Source organism: Miscanthus floridulus, chromosome 4 (genome assembly GCF_019320115.1).
Source record: "Miscanthus floridulus cultivar M001 chromosome 4, ASM1932011v1, whole genome shotgun sequence".
Taxonomy (NCBI): domain Eukaryota; kingdom Viridiplantae; phylum Streptophyta; class Magnoliopsida; order Poales; family Poaceae; genus Miscanthus; species Miscanthus floridulus.
This window is the reverse complement of record NC_089583.1, coordinates 75202907-75219951: the sequence shown is the minus strand read 5'-3', so window position 1 is coordinate 75219951 and position 17045 is coordinate 75202907. Positions and strand designations below refer to the sequence as shown.

At 48.8% G+C, this 17045-nt stretch overlaps 1 pseudogene; it reads left to right on the top strand.

Annotated features, from left to right (window-relative positions):
* The first annotated feature begins 14961 nt into the window (after positions 1–14961).
* Positions 14962–16451, top strand: LOC136551746 (HMG-Y-related protein A-like; annotated as a pseudogene).
* Positions 16452–17045: the final 594 nt, after the last annotated feature.

Sequence of the window (17045 nt, the reverse complement as noted above, 5' to 3'; positions counted from 1 at the left end):
GACCCAAGCTGAGCCCTCCCCTCTGCACCTTCTCCGTTCACCGCTCGAAGCTCGCCACTGCCGCCGTAACCCCACTGCTCCGGTGCCAAATCAACGTTGCTGACACACCTCGGAGCTCTGCCGTGTTCCCCCAAAGCCTTCGGTACCGTCAATTCTTCATTTTGGCCCTAATTTGCTTCGATTACATCTCACTCGTGCCCTCTCTCTCTCTCTAGCCATCGCCGCCATCGTCGACTCAGCTTTAGAGCCTCCCCGAACACCGCGCTCCATTCCAATCGAATCACGGTGAGCTACTCGTCCTCCTAATGCCCTCCGTTCATCAAGCAGCGCCCTAGAACACCAAATCCACAAGCACCGACACCGCCGGCCATGGCGCCCTCACCGGAAGACGAGGAGCAGCATCGGAGAATCACCCGCACTGCACCCACGCCGTCGGATTCACGTGAACGGCCAAGATTAGATCAGCCGGATTGGTTAAGTGGCCGGTCCACCATGGACCCGTAGACCCGGCCTACGACGCCAGCGCACCGCGTCCACCGCACGCATGGCACACCACACCAACCAGCGACTGCCGCATGGCGCACGATCAGCCGACGCAGGTCAAACCCCCAGTCAAGTCGCACCCTTTTTGCAGAAAAGCCCTTCTGGTTTTGGCGAATCAACCCGCAGTCCGTTCTAGTTCAAGCCAATTACAATTCAGCCCTGTTTTTATTCGTTTAGGACCCTATAGTTTCCAGAATTAGTGCGCACAATCCAAAATCCATTTAAATTCAGATTTTAATTGTTTTAATTCAAAAATGAGTTCGAGTTATTTATAGAAATGCCACTGAACCTTATTTCATGCGTAACTTTTACGTTTTAAGTCCGATTTGACCTGTTCGAATTGCGTTAGGACCGTATTTATGTATTCTACATGATTATACAACTGTTAGACATGTTTTCAATATTCCAAATTCAGGGATAGATTTAATCTATTATTTAACTATAGGAAAACTTGTTTAAATCATAACTTATTCATTTTAACTCTAAAATAGTCCGTTCAAGTTGCGTTAGATTCATAGCGATGAGATCTACGCGTTAATAATAGTGTTTACTATATTGTTATTTCTGAAATAACATGGTTTAAATCATATCTTGATTAATGATTATGCAACTGGGTTTTATACATAAAATATGATTTGTTTTACTTTTATTTTATAATTTAAATCTAAAATTGACTTAATTTAATCTATATTATTTATAAAATATCTTTTATATATGAATTCATATGGTTAATATAAATGAAGCCTATAGTTTTCTTTTCCACATATAAGGCAAATCTCTCGGTAGTTGTAACTTTTCAACTGTAGCTCCTGATTAGTGTGCTTCTCGTGACTGTGTGTTCGTAGCTATGCGTAGAATCGTATTTCAATCACTTTTACTTATTTTTCTATGATTGGTGTACTGTTCTGATATAAATGCAATTGTATGCTATGCATGTATGTGTATGGATGTTTGTGTGGTGTTCTACGATTATGTCTAGTTGGTGAGATATACGTGGTGATCCAAGAAGAAGAAGAAGGATGTGAAGAGTAAAGCTTACCGAAGGATCGGTGTGTAAGGCAAGTATAGCATGGGACCATCCTTGTTACCTATTCACATTTAATCACTTAATTCATATTGCATGTGTCTACCTTGGTTGCCAATAAGGATATCCTAGATAATTGATATCTTGTACCTTGGAACCTTTGGGATATTGCATTTGGTAGTTTTTGCTAGTGCTTAATCAAAACCATGATCTTGTAACTTGACTAATGGTATATGCAATAAACATTAAAACATGACTTTTTAGCAACATCAAAATAGGGGGCTAGAGTGTTTAGCTACTTTCTAAATGCTTCAGATTCCTCTCCCTAAGGACTTATCTGTAAGTGATCATTCGAGGACTTACAGTACAACTGTGAGAGCTATATGGCTCTGGCTTTAGCTCAGTATGAGGACCTTTTCTAGCTTGTTAGTGGTTACCTTTATGGCGCAAGAGGGGCCTCGATGGGTATGATCTCGGTCTGCCAAGAGGGTGCATTTTGTTAGTCACTCCTTGGAGGGGGGTTCATGCTTATTGATGGAAAAACCTTAGTGGCCCTAACTTGTTTGATGAACCTTTGAAAGGCTTCATAGTGAACCCTGCCGACCTTCCTTGGTAGTGGGTCAAGAGGTTGGCCGCCTCGGGCAAAAGGGTAAATCATGACTTATAGTGAAAGTGTACAATCTCTGCAATGTGTAAAATTGTTATAACAGCTGTGCTCATGGTCACGAGCGGCCTTGGACCCTTATGGAATAGAGATGATCACTAATGGATAATTGTAGTAATGATCAATTGTTTATGCTATACATTATTCATGATTACCTGATCATGTGTTTATGGGAATGATAAATTCTTTGCCACTCAATTGCTCAAAAAGATGATCTATTAAAGCTAATCGAAATTAAACCAGTGTCAGCCTTTTGAGCCTCATGAACCCCATGATATAATTATTAAGTACGACATGTACTTACGCTTGCTTTATTTTTCTATACTTTGGATAAAAATCCCAGATGGGTACTAGATTCCTGGTTTGGAGGAGTTAGACTTATGGTCAACCAGTCAGTCGTCCTTAGTGAATTTGGAGTCTTCGCCTGAAGATCGGAGTCAACTTTCTGCTATCTTTACTCTAAGGTTATTTTCCTTTTACTAATACGTTATGTAATAAGTATTGTCTCTTGATATTACCCTGATTTGTGGCTATATGTGAGATTTGACTTCCTAGGCTCACATATAGTGTGTATCTGGTTTTGTCTTTAAAACTGGGTGCTACAGTTGTGATCGGAGGTGGCATAGCACTCAATGACATAGGGTTTATACTGGTTCAGGCAATGTGCCCTACATCCAGTTTGAGTTAGTTGGTGACTTTATTCCTGAGCCCAGGTGCTCGAAGTCTATAGTGGGGTTACAAACGAGAAGGAGAAAGATGGGGTGTACAAGAGGTCCGGTCGGAAGGGCCGAGAGTGACAAGGGCTCCACTATGAGCTAAGTGTTCAAGCGTGTGCTTGAGGTCCGAACCCTAGCGGTTCTATGATTATGGACTAGTGAACTTGGTTGATCTAATGAATCTAAGAAAGGCTCTCCAAAAGGGCCCTCCTTCATTGGAGGGAGCGCATCCCCTTTTATAGATAAAGGGGGTGGCTTTACAAGTGAGAGGGTGAGGGTGCGTATGCTACTAGGTCCCATTGCCCACGTTGGCAGGGTACAAGATAATGGTAGGTGCCTACAACACTGTTGATGCCACTGTAGAATGTCAGATGCACATGGGAGGTTGCGTTGCCTTCTTCAAAAATGGCAGAACCTACAAATACTGTTGATGCTTAGAGGCACATGAGGAGTTTCACCACATTCACCTCGTACGGTAAATCCTGGCGCCCACAACACTATCGATGCCTAGAAGCATGTGGGGGCCTTACCTATGGGAGTTACCAGTGCCCACAATACTATAGAGGAAAATGTCGGCACCTACAATACTGTTTATGTCAGGGCAGTTGCAGAGTACTGTTCCTGCAGGTGTACAGGGTATGGTCCCCTGGTATTGTGGTTTGACTTGTGCACCCTGGCTAGCTTTCTCCGTTCGTCCCCTGGTTTCTTCTGAGCTAGTCTCCCTGGTCGGATGGCCCCAGTCGGCCCAGGTCATGCTAGTCGGAGAAGAGCGGTGAGCAAGGTTTCTACGAACCCTGGTCGGAGATGCGGGGTCAGAGTTGAAAGTAGTGCTTGGGCCAGGCCTTCTAATCGAAGAGGCTATTCGGAGGTGGCTAGAGTCCGAAGCGAGCGCTCTGGTTGGAGCAGTGGGCCGAAGTAGTCAATGAGCGGGCACTATTCCTCTTCGGCCAGACCTTCCGGTCGGTGACTGGACCACCCTTTTGGCCTATTGTTTTAGACCCTTAGGCTGGCCCATGAGTTGTGTGCTGTCTACTTGGGCCGAGCCTTGGTGTGGAAGCCAGTCCCCAAGGGACCCTAGGTTTATGAACCCAACAGGACTTGATTAGGAAAAGGCAGCATGAAGAAACTTTGAAGACTTGCTGAAAAAAGGTGACCGAACGCTACACTGGACTTTGCTTCCAGCTTCTGATCAGTTCACAAGAGGTGAACAGATGTAGCACAGGTGTGACCAGACGTTGAACAGTGTTCCTCCAGCGTTTGGTGTGAAGGTGGACCTGCATCCGATCCAACATAGAAGATGATGTTAGGATCGATCGAACTCTGTTCTGCGTCCGGTCAAGGGTAATCGAATAAGTTCGGTCATGACTTGAGGAGTTTTGGACCTCTCTATTATTGACCAGACTTCGGGTGGTAGCGTTCGGTTGTTGCCACCAGTGCATCCGATCAGTTAAATCCAAATGAATCCAATTCTCCTTTCCTTGTCTATCACGGGGGGGGGGCACCATATATTTCATTCTTTCATGCCGTGCCACTCCTACCCTAGCTGATGTGCCAACTTCGCCTATGCCAACACCACCACACCCACGCTCGCATCTCAGGCCACCGCGCCCGTGCTCGCAACCACTACTCCACTACGCTGCTTTGCTCCACCGTGCTCGCATCTGTGCCTCCATCGTTGTGCCCACACCTGCACCACCACCGCATTGTGCCTGTGCCATAGTTTTTGTGTCACCTTACTCTCTTTGCGCCACCATGGCCCCTGCCATTACATAGCCCAAGGACCTAAGCCGCCTACATCACACCACCACACGGGTCTCGCCCGTGCCGCCATCCACTACACCACCGCATCTCCTCGGCCACCACACCACTTCGCATTGCCCAACCCTAACCCTAGGCATAATATTGCTGATCCTGAGTGGTGCCCCGTGATCCTCTCCTTTGCTTATCGGTCATCGGATCATCGAATTTCATCAGGTAGCAAGCCATCAATTTCAATTTCTCATCTACTGCTTGCTTCTTAGGGTTTCTCACCTCTAGATGAATATAGTGATTATTTATATTTTCTATCTATTCCATCATGCAGCGAGTCAGTGCTCTTGTGGTTGATTTGACAGTGGCAGTTTTACTCAGGACCAAGCCCACGAGTATGGATTGAGGCCAAGCCTCTTGAGTGTCAGTTGGTAGTGATTGTCGTCAACTTCAGAGATGGCACATTGGAAGAATGTCAGAGGTGGTCCTAGTGACAAGGATCTAGGGCCTTTGCCTTGCCTGACTGCTCAGCAAAAAGGAAAGGTGAAAACGATTACAAAGAAGAAGCGCAAGAGAGATGATGTTGAGGCAGAGAGAGTAATAGCAGTGGCAGCTACCATAGAGCGTGCAGAGAGAGGTGGAGCTAGTAGTGGTGTTCGCATAGGCAACCAATTGTCACCGACTCAGAGGGCCATCATCGAGAGGATTGAGACTAGTCTTGGCAGTCCACCCAGGACCGGCATGCTTGGAGGAGGATGTGTTTCTTTAGATGAGAGTCAGACTTAGGGGGGACTGAGTAGCATACACAGTTGACAAAGTAGATAGAGGATACTCAGCAAGGAGAGCAGGTTGAGGAGGCAAAGCAGGCAGCATAGCCATAGCTTTGATGCTCTAGTCGACACGCACTTAGGTGTCACCGAGGCCTGAGACATAGAGGCGGGGGTTCTTGTCCACCTCCCAGACCACAGGGTCCACCTCCGATGGTACACCTTGACCTTAGGGGAGCCACAGCCAGATAGGTGCAGCAGCTATGGTTCATACAGTTTGAGGATTGGTTTCTGCTAAGGTGGGATGAGCGTGCCTCAGAGCATTTCTACACTATGTTGTGGGAGGACTTCTATAATGCATATCTCAATAGTGGTGTTGCTTTTAGATCTTAGCGAGTCTGCTCCATAGATTCTCTTGTTGTAGCTGTAGGCGAGAAGATACATCCTCACCTTTCTTATCTGTCAGGTTTGACAGATCTTCTTGGATGGATTGGTCGCTATATTCTGTCATGGGTTTGTGAGTTCTACTCCTCTCTATAGATTGACCCGAGGTATAGGTTTATTCACTTTGCTTTCAGAGGTCATGACTATAGGCTCTAGAGCTTGAGGGGCAGAGAGATACTAAGGATTCTAGAGTCACCTATTCGGCTTCACGAGGTATGCTATGGACAGATAGAGCCTCCGAGACACCGTCATGGTGGACTTGTGCCACCTACAGATCTTGTCAGACCATGCTTCATAGAGTCGTTTGGCGAGGGGTCGAGTAGGACACCATGTGACCTTACTCCTATAGCTTGGCTCCTTGATGTTGTTATGAGGAGGACTCTGCTTCTGACGATGGGCTACCATGGGGGCTTGACATGTATTCAGCTATGGCTATTGTATCACCTGGTGTCTCAAACTATCTTTGATAGTTGGGATGTGATGCTTTTAGAGATGGAGGATACACTAGCAGAGGGCTTCAGAGGTCATCGTCAGCTGCCTTATGCCCATTGGATCACTTTCCTAATCCGAAAGGCAGTTACACAGAAGCCTCCTAAGATAATGGCATAGTACATAGGTGCTAGTGCTGAGTTTTTGCCATATGACATGAGCCAGATGCTACATCACAGTCATGTGAGGACACCTCGCTAGCCAAGCCATCACCTAGAGGTACCAGAGATAGCAGCTTAGTAAGATGAGATCATCAGAGGCATTGCAGCTATAGAGAAGGAGGAGCTTGATGCACAGTAGGAGGATGTGGTCGAGAGCGACCCGAGTGATAGCTCTGATGATGACTATCAGCCGAATCCATAGATGACTCCTCGACCACACGATAGAGAGGCTAGTGGCTCTAGCTCTGCTCCACACAGCCATCGCAGACAAACCTAGCTCTTCTAGCTATACTTGAGCGAATGAGGTAGGACCAGGCACGCCAGGCATAGGAGACTGGAGCTGCACTTGCTTAGGTTTAGGCTCGATAGGATGAGTTTCAGCGGTAGTAGCAGGCCATGCAGCAACAACAGCTTATGATTCAGCAGTAGTTACTTGGCTTCATGCAGCATGTATTCACTACTATTAGGGTTGCTCCTTAGTAGTCTACACCTTAGATAGGCCAGCCTACCACCACCACTCTAGTGACTCTAGCTGTACAGCCTAGTGGGCTCCAGAGTTAGGGACAACCAGCTACTCAGTTTGCTTCACCTATAGAGCAGGTGTCCTAGTGGTTTCCTTCACCAGTGACTGCATAGGGTCTACACTTTACTCCTATTGTTACGGGCTTCACTCCGTCTTAGAGTTCTTCAATGTTAGTGATGGACACACCAGTCTCCAGAAGTCTCGGTGCTACTTTTAGTGAGCTTATAGGGTAGCCTACACCTCTAGAGTTATGAGTCCCTATCCATACCATAGCTACTCCAGTTACCGGGACTACCGAGATGATTCCATCATCTGTTGCATCATCCGAGCCACCTCAGACAGTCACTCCTACACTTGAGGCTTCAACTGATAGTGACAGAGGTAGATGTGGCTCCACTTCCTACAGTGACACTTCTAGAGTCACAGGTCACGCCAATTACTGAGCAGACCCTAGATTGTTTTACCTTCACTTCTAGCTACAGAGGATCAGACCGCTTAGAGTTTAGGGTTAGAAGATGATGCAGCTTAGTTTTAGATCTCTCACCGCACCTTAGCGCTCGACTCGACTGCCCCTGTCCCACCGTTTGACCCTTAGGTTTTGGTGTTTGATGCCAAAGGGGGAGAGGGAGCGAGTATGTTAGATCTAGGGGAGCGTGTGAGATGGTCTCGATTTGATTCTTTTGATCTTTTATGTGTGATATTTCGTGCATTCACGTTTACTTTCATGCACTGCATAATATACATTGTGATGGTGAGACTTATGTGACATGCGTGCTCTCTACATTGATATATATATGTCATGTCACTTGATTATGCTCATTTGCTTTGCTTCCAGTGTTTTACTCCGATTCAAATGAGCTTTACTTCATGTACTCATGCTTAGTTCATATCTTTTGAGTACACCATGTTGGCTTGGGTCATATAAGCATGTCTAACCCCTTTGTTCTTATTGTCAAAAGCTTATATGAACTAAGCATGTTGAAAACCTCACTCATCTCTTTTACATACTCAAGGTTGTGTTGTCATTAATCACCAAAAAGAGGGGATATTGAAAATATCTAGTCCCCTAGTTGGGTTTCGGTGATTAATGATGACACTGAGATTACTATGACTAACATGTGTTTTGCAGAGGCAATTTAAGTTAGGTCATGGTAATAGCAATTAATTGGGCAATCATGGTTGTCATGCCCCTATCGATGGAAATCAGTTTTGGTTTTCAAAGGATGGACGACAAGGTAAAGGACAGACTAGTTCTAAGTGTCATTAGATGTTGGAGAGACACTTAGAGTAGTTTAGGACTTTGTTTTTCCTTTAGCCATACTATTAAGGGGGGTATGGACTAGTAGCTTGACCTAGGTGAGTCTAGTGGGTTAGGTGTAGTGCACACTTAGTCAAAACCTAGCACTAGGTAGCTTAGAAATAGCCCTAAGATCAATTGGAGTCAACTTCATTCACATAGGATTTCAAGTTGGTACTGACCGAACGCTGAGTGGAGGAGCATCAGGACGCTAGGGTGCCTACGTTCGGTCGACTCTAGAGAGGTTCTAGAGAGGCTTTTTCTTGACCGGACATGTCCGGTGTGTGCTGATCGGACGCTGGTCAAAGTTCGGTCAATCAACTATAGTCATCTAGTACTGACCGGACGTTGAGTGGAGGAGCACCGAATGCTGGGGTGCCTGCATCTGGTCGACTCTAGTAAGGTTCCAGGACATTTTTTCTTGACTAGACACATTCAGTTGATGCTGACCTAGATGCTGGTCAGAGTTTGGTTAGAGCTTAATGACTCTCTCTGGCATAGTGGCGAGCACAACTGACCAGGAGCGTCCAGTCACCCTGATTGGAGCATCCGGTTAGCCCATAGAGTGATGACTCAGCCTCCAAACAGTTATGTTTTGAATGAGGGGGTATAAACACTTACTCCTCTCATCCATAGGAGGTCTTTTGCCCATTTGTTCAGCTAAGAAATACCTTTAGGAGTGCAAGGGAGAGCAAGAGCCTAGTGAGGTGATTGAGATTTGAGAATCCAAGATTAAGGACCTCACTAGTTAATAGAGAGTAGCAAGTGTGCATCCACCTTTCTCATTAGGCTTGTCTTGGTCAAGTGAGAGTTTGTACTTGTTACTCTTGGTGATCATCATCACCTAGATGGTTCGGTGGTGATTGGAAGCTTGGTGATCATCTAGTGGAGCTTGTGGATGACCCAAGTCAAGTTGTGAGCGGTTGTGGGTGATTCACCATGACTGGAGTGCCAAAGAATCAGCCCGTAGAGGGCACTTGATCCTTGCATGGATCAAGGGGGAGCTACACCCATGCGCGGGTGCTCCAACAAGGACTAGTGGGGAGTGGTGACCCTCCAATACCTTAGGAAAACATTGCCATGTTCCTTTCCCTCTCTTTACTTTAAGCATTTATATTTGAGCAATTAATTTCATATCTTTACATTCCTAGAATTACCATGCTAGAGTAGGATTGGAACATAGGGTGCAAAACTTTTGTGTGGTAGAACAATAGAAACACATTCTAGACACAAGGGGTGAAGTGGGCTAAGTGTAGGACTTAATTATTGCATAAAATTTAGAATTAGCCCAATTCACCTCCCCCCTCTTAGGCATCTTGATCCTTTTAGGGCGCTTCACTCTAGTGATGGCTGACTTTCTTAGGGTTTGCCTCGATCCCCCAAACACTGATGATGTAGCCCAGAAGGATACCGGATGGGACACCGAATATAAACTTGGTGGGATTCAGTTTCCATCGGTATTCTTTAAGGGCTTTGAACATTTGCTTGAGGTCAGCGATGAGGTTATTGGTGGTCTTGGACTTGACTACTATGTCATTGATGTAGGCCTCGACATTGTGGCCTATCTATTCTTTTAGGCAATGTTGGATGGCTCTCTGGTATGTCACACTAGTGTTTTTGTGTTCAAAGGACATGATGGTGTAACGGTAGGCGCCGAACGGCGTGATGAAGGATGTTTTGATCTAGTCCTCCTCCTTTAAGGAGATTTAGTGATAACTAGAATAGTAATTGAGAAAAGAAAGTAGTTCGCAACTGGTGGTGGAGTCAACAACCTCATCGATGCGAGGGAGACTGAAGGGGTCTTTAGGGCAGTGTTTGTTGACATTGGTGTAATCAACGCACATCTCCATTCTTTATTCTTCTTTTGAACGAGTATTGGGTTAGCCAGCCACTCAAGATGATACACTTCTTTGATAAATCCGGCTGCTAGAGGCTGGTTTAGTTCTACCCTACAAGCCTCCTTCTTGTCCTACATGAATTATCGGAGCTTCTGCTTGATTGGCTTGGCGATCGGCGAGACATGTAAGGAGTGCTTGATTAACTCCCTTGGTACCTTAGGCATGTCGGTAGGTTTCTAAGCAAACATGTCTGCATTGGTGCATAGGAAGCTGATGAGCATGTCTTCCTATTTGGGGTCTAGATGGGCCCCGATCTTCATAGTCTTGGTCGGATCGGTGAGGCCATGGCATTACTTCCTTGGTTTTGGTGGCCTTGGTGGCTTTTCGAGGCATCTCCATCGCCAGGGATCTCTTGGTCTTCTTCAAGCACCTTCTTGGATTTGGTGAGGCAGGCTTCCATGCGTGCGGAGAGGTCAAAGGCTTCGGCAAGGGTGAGGCTCTCCTTCTCACAATCATAGGCAACAACAAGGTTGGCCTACAGGGAGAGGACCCCTCTAGGCGCTGGCATCTTCATCACTAGATAGGAATAGTGTGATACGACCATGAACTTGGTGAGTGCCGATCGACCAAGAATGGCGTGGTAGGTGGTATCAAAGTCGGTGACCAGGAAGGTGATGTACTCGATGCAAAACATGTCGATGGTGCCAAATTGCACAGGCAGTGTAATCTCGCTGAGGGGCTAAGATGCCCTACCTAGGATGATCCCCTAGAATGGAGAGTCTACATCGATGAGGTCTTGCTTGGATAGGCCCAACTCCTTTAGGGCACTAGCGAAGAGGATATTAAGGGCACTCCCTCTATCGACGAGGACCTTCATGAAGCACACCTTCTAGATGATGGCATCCAGAATGAGCGGGAAGCATCCAGAGTAAGGGATCTCTGCCCACTAGTTGGCCCTAGTGAAGGTGATGGGCTGATCTAAACAAGGGAGGTACCTAGGGTCGGTGATGGTCCTAGTAGCTTTGACAGCTAGAACCTACCGAGAAGTGAGCTTCTGGTAGCACCTGTTCTCGGAGGCTGCACGTCCCCCGAAGATTGTATGGACGGTCTTGCTAGGAGTCTTGGGAAGCACCGCTCGCATCTATGGGTGGCTCATGATCCTTGCCCAGCGTCATCATCGCGGTCATTGCACTTCTTGTTCTGCTCTTCAAGTAGGGCCTTAGCGAGGCCCATGCACTCCCTCATGGTATGCTTCATGCCCTTATGAATCGGACACGAGTCGTCGAGCATCTTGTCAAACTACGCATTGTAATTGCGCTTGGCACGAGGCTGCTCGACGGAGTCGATGAAGTTGTTAGGTCAGCGACGTCTCAACTTCCTAGGTTTAAAGCTCTTAGGTCTGTCACTGGTGGTCGCGATTGTTGGGACGGTGCTTATGGTCGTCATGATGTTAGTAGCGGTCGTCGTTGCATCGATCAATGCGACGATCGTCGCTAGCGGCGCGCTGGGCGATTCAGCCTCCTCAGCATCAGCATATTGGTTGCTCGTTTAGAGCATCTTGTCGATCGAGACCGGTGGCTTCCTGTTGAATTTCCTACGGAGCTCATCATGATGATAGAGCCCTTAGACTGTAATAGGTGATTACTTTGGCTTCAAGGATGTTAGGAATCTGATTCCTTACTTCTAAGAAGCGGTGGATGTAGCTCTAGAGGAGTTCCCCTATCCTTTGGTAGATCCTAGCTAGGTCATGCTTTGTTGCCGGCCGTTCATAGGTCGCCTTGTAGTTTTCAATGAATATTCTCTTGAGGTCATCCTAAGAGTTAATGATATCTGGATAGAGGCTAGTGAGCCAATTCATTGCAGCAGGCTAGAGCATAACTGGCAAGTAATTTGCCATCACATCGGTGTCAACACCGCCTAGCTCGAACAACGATGGCATAACTCATCAGCCACTACTCGGGGTTGGCTGTGGTTGTCGTATAGTTGGACCCCATAGATCTTGAAGTTTGGAGGACACTATATGGCACAAATCCTTGTCGTGAAGGCTTACGGGCCGTTAGTGATGATGGCGGCATCAACAGCAACTTGTGGGGCGACGACGGCTACGACTCATGGAGCAGCGGCGCCGGTCGGAGGTGGGACGACAAGCCGAGTACCATCACCGGTGGTAGGTCAGGCGGCATTGTTGGAGTTAGCCAGCTCAAGTGGATGAAGAGCAGCTTCAGGATTGCCCCATTGTAGGTCATATTCTTGTTAGCAAAGGATTTCACCCTTGTGGCGTGAATTGCCATTTTTGTCGATGATACAGGTGAACGTCATGGAGCTGGTTGAGGTGGCTCCGAATGTCTTCACCACATGGCTAGGTTGACTTCCTGATTGGTGTTAGGGTTGGCATAGCGTAGCGGCTGCCCGGGGTTGGCAACGTAGTTACCTCACGACCCCTCTCTGGAGATAGGGGACTGCTAGCCTAGAAATGGCTTCTGACTGGATGGTGGGAACGAGATTGCCTTGACCTCCAAGATCGGTTGGACCCAGTAGAGTGGGATGGAGCTTGATTTTCATGAATTTTGAGGATCTAAACTACTAGCTGCCTTAAGCATGGCGGTGGCCTTGGCGAGCTCGAGAGTCTACTAGGAGCCTACTAAGCTCATTCATGGCCACAGCGAGGTTGGTGCTCGGCGTCGGCTGGACTTGGTGCCCATTGACTTGCATGAACTCATCGTTGAGATTGCGAGCAATGCAGTGGCCCCCTTCCTGGTCAGTGTCGCCACCACCGGCTGCTGCGGCAGCTATGGCAGTGCCTTTTGCTACGTGGCATCTGGCGCGGTCAGCGTTCTTGTGTTCTCAGGCGATGCACTGAGAATCATTTCCCTTGTCTCGAGGGGGGCTATCACATCTAACCATGAAGAGCTCCCCAAGGAAATGTCTGGGCGGTGATGGAGTCTCGGCGAGGATGTCAAGGATAGTCTCAGTGACGGTTTTGGTGGAGCCTTCCGACTCTACCCCTAGATCTTCCTCCATGATAGGGATTATGGAGTCATCGTCGAGCTGACAAATCTGCACCATGTTAATTGCTGGCACAAACTGGTCGGCGACAGGCAAATTGGGCTCGGAGAGCGGAGTGGACATAACCGATCTGGTCGGCGTAGACATTACGCAAGGCATCTTGATAGACAACTGACCGCGTTGGCCAACCCGTAGGGCTAGCGATCGTGAAGCCTTACGCTAGAGTTTCTTGCCCAGCCCTAGGCGGACCCGCTCTAGAAAGAGGTCGGCGTTGCACCGTGCGCCCTGTGGGACTTGCCAGTGATGGTCAGATCTGTATCTTGCCACCTCGGGTGACAGTGATCGGACGGAGAGGTTGGTGCAAGCCACCGTATAGTGTTAGAGCGGCAGGAACTCATTATCGTGAGGAGACCGATGCATGACCGATCCCACGAGTGATAAGCACTTGGCAAGCTTTCGGTCGACCCGATCTATAGAGGAGATCAGATCGTCCTGCAAGATAGGCTTCCTCTGCCAGTGTGACGTCGGTGGTCGAGTTAGCCGGAGAGGAAGGTGACCCTAGGAGAGATCCCAAGATCGGATCTGCTGATGCAGACATAGGCGCGATTGGTGCAGGGTTGACCTACACCGGCTGGACGATCTCCCCATCGCCGCTAGCGTTGACGACCCAGGTGATAGATCCGATCGTGAAGAATTGGTCGGGCCTGGGAGCGAATGGAGAGCTTGGAAAGCGTACTATCTGGCTCGTCATGGGATCAAGCGCACACCCCTACCTTGCGCGCCAACTATCGATAAAAAATGCTCGACAGTCCATTGCCCCCCCCCCCGCGATGGTAGATTTGTCGAAGATGTGAGCAAGATCAGGAGTGAGATAGTGACAAAACACAAGATTTATACAGGTTCAGGCCATCAGCTTGACCCTAATCCTGTGTCCCGTCGGTTTGTATTGACTATCGTATATGATTACGTGTGTTTTGAGGGAGGTCCCTCACCCGCCTTATATAGCCCAGGGGTAGGGTTACACGTCGATCAGGTCCACAACTAATCGGGTAACAAATAAGATTTACAAGGGATATTACATTCGGCATATCCTAACAGATTCTATGCTATCTTCAGAATGTCGCCGTGGTGCCTTGTGGCGTGCGCTGAGCATTGCCGTGCGACACAAAGCCTCCGTCTTGTGGGCTAGACCGTCCTTGCTGGTGTGGCCCATATACATAGCCGTGGGTACTTGGGGTCAGACCCCCCCACAACCGGGCCAAGGCAGGGACGGAGGCGCCCATGGCCATAGCGATGACCGAGAGGGGGAAGGGGAAGAAGGAAGGTCACCGCAGACGTTGTCCGGAGCTTCACGGCGGAACATTGGGTGGTGGGCCACGACTACGCTTCAAAAGGTGAAAGAAGAGGTAGAGTTTAGGATGAGCTTTGAGGCATTGGATGATCACATCAACGGTCCAGAAATCATTTGTTTTTCCTCAAAACACCGAGCGCTCCGTGGACATATCCATAAAAAATCGAACCGGATCCAGCCCTGCACCGATTTGCGTGCGGTGTGCCTACCCGTCACCTTCTCCGTGTTCTCCGGTGCTTCCGCCAGCCGCATCCGTCCGTCGTGGACCGTGGCACACGAAAACCTGTTTCATACATACCCTTTTGGGTGCGTCCAAGGCCTCGACTCAAACTTGTTAGGCCCACAAGTCGGTGTAGTACGTCAACACACCCGACTGTAAATCCTCCCCTGTGCAGCACGGAGCAGCCAGCCCTTCTCTCCTCTCGTCTTCCCCGTCCGTCGCCTTCACCGACCCAGCCAAAACCCCAACAAATCCTCTCTCCAAACCCCGTTCACGCGCAACGCGCCGCCGCATCCATGGCCGGCGAAGACGGCGCCGCCCCTCCCCCCCCGCTTCCGCCCCCGCTCCCGTCCTACCCTGAGGTATGATTCTCCGGTTCTCCCATTACATTTTGTTTCCGCCGCCAATCTATCCGCGGTAATTTTTTAATCTGCCCTGTGCTGCTCCCGGGCACGCCCACCGTGTCGACCGTGTTGCGGCCGCTCGCTCGCGCAGATGATCGTGGAGGCAATCCGCGCGCTGGGACTCGAGAACGGCTCCAACAAGACTGCGATCTCGGACTACATCAAGGGCAGGTACGGCTCCAGCCTCCCGGCCCAGCACAACGCCATCCTCACGGGTCACCTCGCCCGCATGAAGGCCACCGGCGAGCTCGCCTTCCTCAGGAACAACTACCTCCTCCCCGACGACGACGACGAGGAGGAGGAAGCCTCCCCGCTGCGCACCGATGGGCACAAGGACCCCGCCGCCACCGCCGACGCCGAGGACTCTACTGGCGTGTTCGACGCCACTTCCTTCTTCCTCGACTTCGATGACGAGGGGCTGCTTGCTCCCCCTATCGTCCTTGATGCTGACGACACTGCCGTGCCTGCTCCAGCTCCCGTTATCACTGCTGATGTCAACCCTGTTCCTACCAAGCGGGGACGCGGACGCCCCCCGAAGCCCAAGGACCCCGTTGCCGTGGGCTCCAGTGGTGAGCCCGCTACAGCTCCTCCCGTCGTCGCCGCTGATGCCGCTGCCGTGCCTGTCAAGCGCGGGCGCGGACGTCCGCCGAAACCCAAGAACCCCGTCGCCGAGGACTCAGCTCCCACTGCGGCGGCTTCCGTCGTCATCGCTGATGCCAATGCCGTGCCTGTGAAGCGTGGGCGCGGACGCCCCCCCAAGCCCAAGGACCCCACCACTGTGGGACACCGACCGGGCCACCAGCGGCATGCTCAGCCCACGTGGCCGTGGCCGTGGCCGCCCCCTGCCCGCCCAAGAGGGCCAAGGTCGCCGTGGACGATCCCAGTGGTGAGCCTGCTGCAGCTCCTGGCGTTGCTGCTGATGCCAGTGCTGTACCTGTCAAAGCGTGGGCGTGGACGGCCCCCCAAGGTGAGGCCTGCAGTGGTTGGGAAGCTGTCTGAGTCTTAAACCACGCATGTTGAATCGTGTGATGGTAATGGTTGCAAGGTTTGGGAGTAGCCTGGCTCATCAAATTGAGTTCTGCACTAACTTTTGCAGTTGGTTAAATAGCATCGGTTAGAGAGTACTCTCAGTAATCTAGATGGGTTTCTGTACATCGAATGGTGGGTGATGTGTAATAGTTGACTGCTGCTGAGATCGATTTAATCAGTGCTATTTTCCTCTTGTTGCTGCGTGCTAGTTATGATGATGATATTTGCAATGTTGCGGGTGGTGGCTGTCTCCTGGACTATCCCTGATCTGTGCATTTTGGACTGGTCAAAACAAATGAATCCCGGTCCGAAATTTCCAAGATTCACCCCTTTCAGTCAGGTCTGAGTTTGTATTTGCATTTGAATCCCAGAACCTTGATTCTGTTGCAGTTTCTTATTTGAGTATGGCGGTGTGCTACTGGATTATCGCTGAATTATTCTAGCATACTGCTTGAGTACAGAATTATTTCTTTAATGATCTGTTCTGACTTCCTGGATTATATACTATAGTAAAACTTAATTATTTGTTTTTTATCAGCAAGTACACATGTTATTTCGTTAAGGGTGGTTTATAGGAATTGCTTAGGGCTTGTCTGTTATGTGTCAGCATCTCAGCAAAGATTCAAGTTGGTAGTTTAAGGTTCAGTTCAATGAATATGTGATTTGGTTGTTAGTTGCCATTACTATTACACAAACATGTTCAGTGAAAGTAGAATTTTGTTTACACTTTTCTTGTGAACTGGAAGTTGATCTTCACTCTGTTGTACTACCAAAAGAAGAAATCGAGTGTATATATTGAAGTTTTTCCTTGTCTGTGTGC